Source organism: Patiria miniata, unplaced genomic scaffold, assembly GCF_015706575.1.
Source record: "Patiria miniata isolate m_02_andy unplaced genomic scaffold, ASM1570657v1 HiC_scaffold_27, whole genome shotgun sequence".
Lineage (NCBI taxonomy): Eukaryota > Metazoa > Echinodermata > Asteroidea > Valvatida > Asterinidae > Patiria > Patiria miniata.
In genome coordinates this window covers 2,368,246-2,381,909 of record NW_024037066.1, presented here as the reverse complement: position 1 = coordinate 2,381,909, position 13,664 = coordinate 2,368,246, and the positions used below count along the sequence as shown (strand labels likewise).

At 39.9% G+C, this 13,664-nt stretch overlaps 1 protein-coding gene across 1 annotated transcript in view; it reads right to left on the bottom strand.

Moving 5' to 3' along the window:
• LOC119734560 overlaps positions 1 to 13,282 on the bottom strand; it is a 71,582-nt gene extending 58,300 nt beyond the window's left edge. The window contains 2 exon segments of the mRNA XM_038208093.1: positions 12,499 to 12,627; positions 13,152 to 13,282. The gene's annotated coding sequence lies outside the window, so the exon portion shown is untranslated.
• Between the last annotated feature and the right edge of the window lie 382 nt (positions 13,283 to 13,664).

Here is a 13,664-nt window from a genome sequence, read left to right as displayed (position 1 = left end):
TGTAAAAGAAAATCAATATTTTGAAAAAGCACGTAACCAGGGGCGGCGGAACCGGGGGGGGGGGGGGTGCTTGGGGCATGTGCCCCCCCCCACCCCCAAGTTTTACCCAAGTGCCCCTCTGGCTGACTCAATGTGCCCCCGAGCATAAATGTGCCCCCTCCAGATGAAAACAAAACTTGCACTAAAATTTCGGTTAACTTCTTTTCAGTAACCATTTCCCAAAATGATATGGAGAGTTGGGATACGAACGAGGATTATGAAAACCAAGCCCAAAAACACTTACAATGCGCCCTGAAAATTAGCACATTAATGCGTAGTTTGCATGATGGCCGGTTTCGAAGAGCGCCCCCTATTTTGGAAGATGGTACCAGCCCCCCCCCCCCCCCCCCCCCCCCCCTCCCCAACATTTGAATTTACGGAGGCCAAGTGTCCGGTAAACAAAACGTGTACAAAAAAAACACAAAATGCTGGAAACGCTGCTGCACCAACGGAAGATGCCTTTTACTGAGCAAGTGCCACTTTTTGGTGAAGTCCCCCCCCCCCCCCCCCCAGTTTGAAAACCGTTCCGCTGCACGTAACTATACACCTTACCTCGCCAAGCTGCGTGCTAGCGAGTGATTACGTTCCATTCCCTGAGACTAATAGTCCATGAGCCAGGGGCTGAAATTATTTTTGGTACCATCTCAAGGGACTAATCGCCACTATGATTTTTCCTTTGCTACATATGTATAGATGTCAGAAAAGTATGATAGACTTTTGTAAGTGGTAGTTTAATGTGGAATTTGGGGCATTTTCTATGACGTCACTATTGGAAGCTCAAATTAGATATTTTTACATCAAACAATAAAAACAAACTTTATTTTACTCCATAAAACACTTGCTTGATGTCCTCTACGGCATCCCAGCATTAAATGCCTTTGAAAGGTTACACTTATTTCACCTGTATTTGGCTAAACCCTGTATTGCGACCACATGCCTAATGTGGCCAACATGTCATTGCATCTCATACGCCCAATAAAGGGAATGTACACCAAAGCTTTTCCTGTATTAATTTTCAAAAATGGCTGTATTTGGGGGTTTAGTATTTTATAGCAAACATACACGGACTCGTATGAAGTTTTGTGTTCGTAGATGGTGGAAAACCCAAGAAACAATCATTTTCTTGTAGTCTGGTTCCCTGACCCCTCTTTAAATGAAAAACAGCAATTTATAGACGCCGGGGAATTCTAAGGTCAGGGAAACAGTCTAGCTGGCTTGTACCCAAAAGGTGTGTAATCGATTGCAAACAAAATGTGGACTAACTAAATATGGTAAATTGGGGGCAGTATTTGGGGGTAATAACAGGTTTTTTTTCCAACTGGTCGGCCGACCAGCGTTGGAAATTGATACAAAAATACCACTTTTCTTGAAAATGACAGCAAATCAGGTGCCATGAGTTTGACAGGGTATGCTTTGGACTCGCGTTCCTTCACTAACAGTCAAGTACAGACAGTATTTCATAGCAATTTGGTAGTTTTATTTTTGGATGTTTGCAAATCCTATATATTCCCTTTAAACTGCTCACTTTGCTTTTGAAATTGCACACGAACACTATACTGACCCATGCGTGTTATTTTAATGAAGCGCATTGCATGCTGGGGCACATAATAAGTGGAGACAGTTTTTTTTTGGTGGGGGGGGGGGAGTGTAGACGGTTCGTTTAAAATTAGCTTTTGAATTATCAATGGCTTCATTCTACAGGTTGATGGTTGAGCAGAAAATGCATTAAAATTGGTAAAAAAAGTCGAATGTGACTTAAAAGAACATGTCCATTTCGGAGGGCTGAGTTTACTGAAGGCCATGGTTGTTTCCTTGTACTATAATTGGCAGGTTGTATTTTCATGAAACTGTAACTATTAGATCATATGACAGAGATACCTATAAAAGGCTTACATATCTAATATATGAAAAAAATGCACATGTATTCCCATAAAATTACTGCACAGAAAATGTCAGTTTTCATGGGGAAAAAAGTTAAGAAATGTTTGGTCTTCTTGACAATTGAATATGATTTTGTTGCCACTGCCAGTATTTTCGTACGTTCATCAATGTAATAAATATTGTATCTTTTGCAACCAGATGAACTTTAGTTTCTTCCTACATACTGTAAAAGGGCTTATCTGATTTACCAATCCCTCCCAAATGAGCTTAACTAATTATGAACATTTATTAACTTGAAAATGTTGCCTGTATATCACTTTTGAATCTGTTGAAACTCCCTGGCAATCATTCAAATTTACCCTAATTCAGAGTCAGAGTCTGTATTTGAGCTGTCATCAAGACAGTCTTGATCATCAACGTCATGATCATCTTTGCTGATTTAATTGTCACAATGTAAGTTGTTCCCTTGTTGACCTCCTCTGTTCTGTACTACAACCTGCCAAAACATCATCACTCTCAACTTATGACTGTATATGCAGTGTGTCTGGGATATGAGTTTACTCTGAAACACCAATAAAACTGTATAGCGCCCTCTATAATGTGTTGCTATGTTAACCAGACATGAAGTTAGAGGAGTTAAGAATACACAGTTAGTCAGAATACTGTCTGAATAAGTGTCGTCTTTTCAAGCCTCAATCATGAATAGAACCACGTAACACAGTGCAGCGACTTTTTTTGTGTAAATGCAGTTCTACAATTCCTATGATATAAATGCAGTGTATGTCAGGGAAAGATGTAACTGATAATTGATGAAACCTGCAGAACGGGCTCAAAGGCACGGGATTTTGCAGCATTAAGTAGCCTGACCCAAGCAGACGAAACTTTGGGGCGGTACGAGTTCTGCATTGTTGTCTCCTGCCACAAGTCTGTATTTGGATTGGGAACATGTCATGCGAGTTTTTTTTAGGGTGGATAGCTCTAGGCTTATATTCTTCCTCATCACTTTCCACATTCTGTGCAAAGAAATGCTAGCCAGCTGAAGAGTAACCCCAAAAAAATTATGGGGAAAAAGTGAAATATTCCTATTTTATATGCAACAGCAGTCACATCACACTTCTTATATGGAATAGATCAGGTACATGTAGAGCAACTAAATATGTACGTGCAATAAAGTGTCACCTTGAACAAAACCAGTGTTGCCACTGTTTGAACAAAAATCATTGTTTACCCCAAACTCCTACTCTGAAAATATGTGAATGTATTTTATTAAGTTTTATAAAAGGTTGTGTAAATTGTAATGATTTACATAGGCTTGAAAATCTTTAAATCGGATGCCGATCTTGAAAAAAAAAATATGGAGTGGTTACACTGAATACAACTGTACTAATAAAATCTATGAACTACAATGTTTCGCCACAAAATGTGGCACTAGGCAAGCAGGGGTACATTTGGTTCTGGAATAAATAAGACATGTAAGAAGCGCAGAAGACATGTAGGATTCATTAAAAATGAATGTAAATTACAATAGAAATAGTGGGACTACGGATTAAATGGAGAAAGCAACTGATTGTTGCTGACCACACATAAGCAATTCACCAGCAGTCCAGACCATTCACACAGCACGGTAATGGGCTATGAACTCAGTACAGATGGGCCATAGACTCAGTACAGATGGGCCATGGACTCAGTACAGATGGGCCATGGACTCGGAAGAAATACCTCCATGGACATGATGGATGGGGCCTAGCAATTGAAGACCAAAATCTGGGCTATAGTATATATACAGGTAGACCCGTGAACGTGACAATAAATCCCCGAGTGAGAATAATCAGTCTCCGAAGATTCCCAATTAGTACAAGGTCACCCCAATACAACGTTCACGGGTCTACCTGTATATATACTATAGCCCAGATTTTGGTCTTCAATTGCTATGCCCCATCCACCATGTCCATGGAGGTATTTCTTCCGAGTCCATGGCCCATCTGTACTGAGTCCATAGCATATTTTCCATCATTTTGGCCAAAAAACCGACAGAATCCACCGATGTTTGTTTGGTGCACATAACGTGAGTATGTCATGAGGTATTGTACGGAGTTTAGGGGCAAACTGAGCAGCGGTTCTGTGGAAAATAGCTTGGTTGTGATGGATGTTTTTGTACTTAGTTGGTGTTTTGTAGAGGCAAACAGTTTTGCGGGTAAGCTGCCTATAAGGCTCCACTACGTGGAGCCTCATAGTTCTAGGAGTACCCAATACATACAGATGTAAATACTAACGATTTATTTGTTTTCCATGGGAAAATAAAGAACGGATATAGCTAGTACGTACTTCTGAAATCAGAAGTAGCTAGTACGTACAGAAGTAGCTAGTACGTAAACTCACATTGAATGATCAGCCCATCGACAGGTGGTATTACAATCAAAAACACCTATAAACACACACTTTATCAATCCCTAAAAACTTCTAATTTATCTAAATCCATCACTGACCTGTCAACTAATTTATACCTTTCAATCTTTCATGAAACACTCTGGCATTTCAGAGTATTTCATCGCAAACTTTCTGTGTCTGCTCAACGTAAACATCATGCAGACGCAGCACATGTTGAACTACAACGGCTGTTTATTGTTGGCTATAGTTTAATTTCTTCATCACTGCATATGAAACTGTACAGTGCAACATTTAACTGATCCTCAAACAGCCGTCTGTTGTGTAAAAGTAAGAGGCTGTCGGCATTTTAACATTTACGCTAAAAATCTTTTTAAAAACTAGTCATAAGCTACCGTTTTAGAAGGTCTAAACCTTAACGCACATGCTATGAGGAAAGGAACTTAGCCCGCTGTGGCGAGGGAGTTGTTGTCGACCCGCATATAAATCGCCACATGAATAATGAATGCAATAACACGACAGGTGCTGCATCAGGGTGAACTCCTGTATAACATTTCCCATAGACACCAGGGATAAACGCCCATATTTCCAAATTCTTTTTTTACAATACTCATAACTCTCACATGTGTTCAGGTTGCACTAAGAACAATGATGATTAACATGTCATCTTTCATTTTCTATTCAATTTGTGTGGGTTGACTATTGATTTTCTGGAGAAATTCTCACCCAAAGAAGACCACTCCTAAAATGAACAATGCTTCCAAAACTGAAAAAGTAGCCATTTTGAAAAAGGATCCCTCCACAACAGGGCTAAACAGCGACACTTTGGACCCAATTGCATCCAAAATGCTCACAGAGTTGGAAGCCCCAAGTCCAGGCCAGAGGTGCAGTGCCATATGTCTTCAATTCCATATTTTCATGCCTCTCGAAACTATTATATGTAATAATGTGAGTTTATAACTTCATGAGCTCAGCGGAAGGATTTTGGGCCAAAAAAGTTAGTTATTTTTCGCCAAACCACTTTTACGGCAAGCAGAATGATCCATAATTCATATTTCATTTTTTTTAAATGAAAGAAACAAAATCTGAGGTCGATATCATGGCTGAATATGGGCAGCTTTTATGTGCATTCCCCGGCTATAGAGCGCCCTCATGGCATTAATTGAGTTGCAGCTCCTCCCAACCTCCAATCCTTGTTTGTCTAGTTTTTTTCTCCACTATAGACCGCGTGACAGTCGGCGATTTGTCATAATATCACGGGGGCTCATTGAAATGTTTTCAATTGCTAGTTAAACAAGTTCACGCTGCGTGCTTTCCAATTTGTACGACCTTGGAGGAGCACAAAAGGGACAATTATCCCTGAGGCACTATAGCCCCCCCCCCCCCCCCCCCCCCCCCCATAGCAGAACCCTGCCTTTGAAAAAAAAAATATTGCAAAATAGGCTATAGTTCGCTATCGGAACTGCGCATGTGCATAAAAAGTACATGTAGGGGATGGTTCACATGTGCAATGGGGAAAAAATGGGATTAAAGACGTGCATTCATATTCAGACGAAAATATATTAATGGCCGATTTCAGAAATGAATGAACATTTCAGAAAATTGGCCGGGAAAACCAATAATTGAATTCTGTGACCGATGGAATGTTCCATTCTAGCAGGCGAATGGAACATTCCATCTGTCCCTTCATGAAGTTATTCCTACCCTTGCACTCGGACACATGCATTATGGTATAGTCCAAAGTTTTTGGAATTATTTTGTACTTCTTAAGCCTACTCTACAGTATTGCACTAGTATTGCTCTTGGTTCAATTTTTCTATTTTCTATTGATTTATCTATTTTCTATTTTTCGGTATTAAAGTCGGCAATAGCATATGGTCAATACAAATTTAAACTCCCTTTGGAACACTCTGAACGGCATGTCAATTTTTCAGACACCACCGTCAAGCTTTACCTATATCGGTTCCATTTATGCTTTCGAAAATAAAAACACGAAAACTACAACTCTTTCAAGCTGCGGATGGTGAACGGCATTGTGTTCGCGTGTTTTTCTGAAGTTGGAAAATGCGCAAATTGTACACCATTGGCCCAAAGGTGTTTTTCTTTCAGAAACCAGGTTCCTCTACGTTCAATGAAGGTGTACAATTTAATTCAACGAAGTGTTATAAGTTACAGTAGGCCTCAGTTTACTTTAGACATTCCCGAGAGTACGACGCGAAGGAGAATTCTTCTACATAGCGAATGTGTACAGGTTATTTAGGTTGTACCCGTTTTCTAACAATTTGAGGTTGTACCAATGGCCTTAATTTCTCAACGAATTCTGGATTTCAGATTTATCCCCCCCCCCCCAAAAAAAAACATACAAACGAATACCAACTAAGCAAGGGAGCGTTTCAGTCAGGCTGAAAGCCGTATCCATTGCTGTACCGGTGTTGTTCTTTGCGGTACCGCATTCCATACCCCTAACCTGGCTGATGAATGGAAAGCCGTCAGGCGGTAGAACTGCAGGGTTTTTAAATTTTATTTATGTCATCTTTAGTGAGGGTAGCTCCGATCAGTGCAGGGCACTGCTTTCCATGGAGGCCCTCAATATGAGAGATATGAGACCCATTAAGTAGCACCTTTAAGGGTTGACAAGGTGCATATTGCAGCCACTGCCAGAAACACCGGGGCAAACCCCTTCTCTTAGCGAATAGTGTTGCTTGGTTCTTTAACGTGAATTGCGGAACACACGGGACCTACGGCTTTACGTCCCATCCGAAGGACGAAGTAATAATGGTAAAGTTCCTTGCTCAAGAGCACAAGCACCATGTTTCCACGGTCAGGATTCGAACCCATGCACCACGGCACACGAGTCGAACACCGTAACCATTGGACCACAGCGCCCCGGTGAATAATAATTAAGGTAGTAAAAGAAAATTCAAATTCTTATTTAAAAGAAATTACAACACCATATAAACTTTTGCGCTGCATCTTCACGGCAAGGTAACATGATTTCAGTAATATATCGACAGAAAAAAAACGTCTGTTCTGATCAGTCGTGTTTCCCGACGTTTCCTGTGCGATAGGAAAGGATATGTTGACGGGTGACAGACGGCGAGCAGAACGATGGACGACAAACGACGCGTTATTAGCGCGTTACGAAAAAAAAAAAACAGTCAAGAAAAGGCGAGTAAAACCCCCTTTCTGTCATTCGATAAAACTAGTATTAGTACCTTAAAGATACAGTCCATCATTTGTAATTTCCAACGATGCGTCTAAAGACGCGATAGGGTAAATTGTTTTCAAGCCGCACGTCCACCTGTGCGTTTTGAAGATCAATGCACCCTGTGGTAAATTATGTCATGATGTCGTGACCCTGCTTCCAGGATGGCGTCATCCGATTACAAACTATCTAAGGATGTTGTCATCCTACTTTCAGAATGTCGTCATCCCATAATAAATTATAGGAGGATGTCGTCATCGTATTTTCAGGATGTCTTCATCCCCTGATAAACTATCTCAGGATGTCGTCTTCCTCATTTTAGGATGTCGTCATCCCCTAATAATTTATCTCAGGATGTCGTCATCCTACTTTTAGGATGTTGTCATGCCATAATAAATTATATCAGGATATCGTCATCCTATTTGCAGGATGTCGTCATCCCATAATAAATTATCTCGAGATGTCGTCATCCTACTTTCAGAATGTCGCCATCCCTAATGAATCATCTCAGGATGTCGTCATCTTGCCTGTATTATGTTGTCATCCTGAGATAAAATAAGTCAGTATCTAAACAAGTCGGATGGCACTTCCAGAGCTCCGTACTTCCGAGAGATAGGGCGAGAGTAGTTTGTGGGATTTTCCCTAATTTTTCAATTAATTTTTACTCTGACAAAAACGCTTAGTTCGAGTTCAAAGTTTGAACTAGTAACGCCCATGCAATTTGAACAGCATGAGGCTTGGGTATTCATTATTTGCACGGGTCCAGGTAATTGTGTTTAACAATCGACTTTCGTCGTTATGTCGAAAACACTTTTTTCCTTAGAGGCGCTAGCCCACTTCACTTTCACGGCAGGCATCAACAGAATCAGTTCTTCCTATAATGACCACTACGAATATATAAAGTCTTGAACCAAGAACTGCTTTTTTTGGAGATCTGTTACAAGAAACTATGGGCAAAAGTTTGTTTACGTTACAATACAGTACAATTAAAACTTATTATCCCATTACGTGAAATTCCATTGCCTTTTTACACGTATTTCTTTTAACACATAAAAACCGTGAATGTAAAAAGTACAAAAACACATACATCAATACAATAATTCAAAACAGAATAAATTAGCGAATGAAATCTTTAAGCAAGTAAGATATATCTATTTACTGTGTACCTATTTGTCATTCCTATTTGTTTTGCAAAAGTAGACGAACGTCGTCACCTAAGGATAAGAAGTGCAGCATAGCAGCTCAGCGTTGGATGAGTTGTCCAGCTGGGTTTTACAGTCCAGCAAACAGCTTTTATGCAAAATTCAAGTCTGTATTCTACCTACATGCTAAAATGCTTACGCTATTGGACTAAACAAACTAATAGAACAGAAAAGGGTTGTGTGGAAAAAATATTAAGAATGCATCAGCTGCTGACTATATATTTAAAAAAAAGTGTTACTTTTTAAGGAAAAAAAATGCCTGACTAGCATTCTTTTTACACTCTGGAGATTGCTGCATGACAACACACATTGTGAACAGTTCACGAACAATAAGGAAACAGTGCCAAGCGTCGGCAGCCGCACCCAAAGTAATAACATTGCCAAGTTTGGTGCATAGGAATGCGGTTTCCAATAACCATGCAATTGAAAGGACGTAGACCTATTCAAAGAGACGGATACAATGTATACCAGAAAAAAATACGCTGTGGAACACATCAATATGTTATTGGTAATTGCATGCAAGCTAGTGCAGGGGCCAAAGTGCAGTGGTACCGGCAGCTTGAAACCCCCTACGTGACGGACTGAGTGAAATTCATTCAATCAAATTGATGCTGTTTTCTCTCGGAGTTTTCACTGGAGTGATCCTCGTTTTAAAATACATGTATTTCAATTTAAACAGATAAGAGTTAGTTGCTCTCTAAATCGCCAGATCTTTTCCGTTTTGAAAATAATAAAAAAGATCGTCATAAGGATGTATGTGAATTGTTTTTGTGTTGCTTGAAGAACACGCACCTTTTTTGTGATCTGTGGACAGAACTTTAAAACGGTGGTTGTGTTTAAAACTCCGTAACTTAAAAAGTACATAAGTGATTTGAATGTTTCTTGCACTAAAAATACGCTTATGAAATCGACTTTCATATCCTAGATTTTGAAAGTGCTACATGCAGAACTTCACTAAAACAATGGTCCCGACATTTGGGTTTCGGGTTTTTTTACTCACCCTGTATAAAAAAAAAGTATGTACAGTGTACATGCGTGTGTCCAGATCACCCCCCCCCACACACACACACACACACACACACACACACACCCACCCATACTTGTTTCACATGACTACCCATTGCTTTCGTGTAGTTAAGAAAAACCAGTGAAAAAACTCATTTTTCTCAAACTGTGAAAACTCTTCAACCCAATTCTATGATTCCCTTTAGTGTTTCTCTTCATTCTGCTACAGATAAACCTAACCCAAAAATGCCTCTAAACCTGTTTTCCAGAAATGGGAAACACTGTGTGGACGTGGGGCAAGTCCACACAACGTCGGTGCTACCTACATTACGTCTTTTGTTCGGAAGTCCACACTGCGTAAGACAAACTCACACCACCCACCCACCCACCACCCACCCCTGCGACATACACACCCCTTCTCCTCGCTTTTCGGATATTCCAAGCTGCCCCGCGTTGTAAATAAGCCACCTTACATAATTCAGACTAAGGCCATAATATTATGCATGTATTTAATCTGAACAAAATTGTACTTGTTGACTTGTTGGGGGAGAGGGCGGGGTTCTCTTATGAGCATTGGGAGTGGGGGTGGCAGAGGAAGGGGCTAGCTGTAAGACGGTTGTTGGTGTAGATTGTAAAAGGTTCACTTGCAAATTGATATCTAGTATTTACAATTTAATTTAGGCAAATACATGTAGAAATCAAAATCTGAATTGGTGGCAAAAGAAGGGGAGGGGCCTAGCTGGGAGAAGAGGACTGGGCATCATTTGCATAATGGTGCACTTTAATCAGAGGACAATGGATATGGCCATTATTATTCATTGCGGCGTGCAAACACATGATTTTGCCCATGTGACATTGATTTTACCGACAAAGCCAAGTTATTGGTAGGTGGGCACACCCCAGCCTCAACCCCAAGCAATGCCCGGGGGGCGGTGGTGGAAGGGGAAGCTGTGTAAAGGAAGTCTTTGTAATTTCTAAAGTGTTCACTTGCAAATTGTTTATTTACATTTGTTTCGTTATGCAACATACAATATCTAAATTCAGTGGCAAAGCGGGAGTGGGCGGGGCCTAGCCAGGTGTGTGTGTGGGGGGGGGGGACTACACTACCTACTATTCATCCACTGGTCTAAAATTGATACACAGTGAGATTCTGTATGTGAAAATGTCTTAGATTCATGAACAATACCAATTAAACAAGGTATTACTCAAAACAATGGGAAAAAACTGAAAATACACTTTTTAAGGTTTTTGTGAAAATTATATTCTTGTAGCGCTACTGCACAAAGGATATACAATAACCTAAGATTTTCTCACCAGATATGAAAAGACCAATGTCTGAACTAACCATAGCCGAAGAGAAATTATTCTGAGTGCCCTGGCAAGTGCAATTTTGGAGGATTAAAAATGGGGTAAAAAAATGCAATTTTGCTAGTTGTAAAAACATGCTGTATTGTAGGGCCTGAAAAATTATATAAAGGTGATTTTTCAGAAGTGTTTTCATTTTTTCTTGTTAGGGTAAGGATGATATTTTGTCATGATATAGTTACTTTTGTGACATTACTTTGCATTTTGGCTTGCTGACCTTTGAAAATGATGCAAAAAATGAATTTTTGCAGCCTCAAAATTGCCAAAAATGGCCAAAACACATGATGGGCGTAACCATGGCAACGGGCAAAATATCGGTTTAAAAACGATTTTTTAGCGTGGACACTTATATGGAGTATTTACACAAAATGACTCTTAATCAGTTAGAGATGTTTCCCAACTCAATCACAATTCACAAGTTAGGCCAAAAAAAAAATAGGTCGGTCTCTGGTCAGCGTGCGCGTCGATTTTAATCATGCGCGTCGATTTTTTTTGTCCAAAATGTTCCGCGGTAGCTCCAACAGCGCCCTCTATTTCCGCACCTCCTCAATTTGTTTTACCAAAGAGCACCAAAGAATGGGAAATTGCGCCAAGGCAAATGATCGAAAGCACCAAGGCAAATTATGGAGGACACCAATGTACATGAGGACACCAAAAAGCAAAATAGTACCCCACCTTGTCTGTACAATCCAAGCTTGAAGAAAAAAAAAATCAAAAAAAAAAAAAGCCGCATCGCCGCGTCAATTCCGGAACTTTGGTCTGACCAGAGACCGAATATTTTTTTTTTTTTGGCCTTACCATGGGTGACTAAATCATGTGCGACATAACTGGTAATAAACAAACTCGATTGGAAATATCTCGGAAGCTGTGGGGCAACGAATTTGTGTTCATGCATGAGTCAGGTTATTGTGTCATGTAATTTCATGAAGGAGTAGTGTCTTGAGTAAAAAGAAAATCGGATTTTTGACCCCAGTGACACCATGATGACATTTGACCCCAGTTTAGTCATGTGACTTGTAGGGGCTGGGCTTCTGAACTATTTGACAAAGTTTGGTTGAATTCGGTCAAAATATGTATAGGAGCAGTAAACAATGTCAACGTTTGTTACTAACTTACGGACTAACGGAGAGATATGATAATTTGTTGAGCTGCCATCCCGCAGCAAAAAAAAGTCAAAATGCTGAAATACAGTAGGCTTTGCATGGGTCGGATAATCGGAGTTTAATTTTCTCCCAGCTAGAGTTGTTAAACTCTAGTGTTTACTTTTGTTTGTGTGCTAAAATTTAATTTCTTTTTCACAGCTTCATACGCAAACATAATTGCATACATCCTTTTCCACATGTACTGCTGTCCTAATGATCACATGTAAATTGGCAACTTATTAAAAAAAAAAAATAATGTCATTTTATCACTCACCACATTGGCAGACGGTTGATCCTGGTGTGGTGGTTGATCCTGGTGTGGTGGTTGATCCTGGTGTGGTGGTCGATCCTGGTGTGGTGGTTGACCCTGTTGTGGTGGTCGATCCTGGAGTGGTGGTTGGTCCTGGAGTGGTAGTTGATACGGGGAGGGGGTAATGTCATGTACAGATAATTTCAAAAAGTTGAAAAAATGGCCAACATGACGGATTTGAATGTGTATTTAAGAGAGCAAAAAGTCCAACTAACATTGTGGAGTGAGATTATGTGAAACACTCTCCACACAGATACGAAAGTCAATATGGATTTCTTCGCAGCTGAACAATGAAACCATATTACTTTATCAATGCTGGTTTGACCTAAAACAATTTTTTTTATAAATGCGTTTTTCTAACATAAGAAGTACTTATTTTTTTTTTTTTGTTAAGAATATATCAATTACAGTCCACGAAAAATAAAAAAGAACTGGCAATGTTTGTTTCGTTCGGGTGCTAGAGTTTCTTTCCTTTTGAACATCTTCAAACCCGGTAACCAACATTACTAATGCACGAGTACAATCTAATTCATTGGTACTGCTCTGATGACGCGCAATTCGAACCTGACATTTTATATAATATAATAACAACAAAAACACCACGTCTATTTACTCACCACATGGGCAGATAGTTCCTGGAATGGTGGTTGGTGCAGTTGTGTGAGTTTTGTTGGAGGGTCCATTAAAGGGGGAGGGAAAAGTTGAAATAATTGTTAATATTACATCATAAAATACATGTTGTTCCAGATAAACAAAAATGTGCGATTGCTGAAATACAACTTGTCCTATTCTGAAACTTTGTTAGTTCAGCATTAAAGACTTTGCATGGGTCAGAAAATCGTGGGGTCAATTATCATCAATGCAAATAATATGAATTGTTATATCATGTGCTTAGATACTGCAAGTTCATAGGTCGGGAACGGCCATGTGAAATACGCATGAACAATGGCTATATCTATGGGCTAACTTCGTGTACAATACGTGTTGCACGCGCACGTGTACAGAAACTGCAAAACGGGTTTGCCAACACCACAACACAGTAACAGCGCCACCAGGCATTAAATGATGACCTGGATTACCATGGTCATCATTCATTTTCCATTCGATTTTTGTGGGTTGACTATTGACTT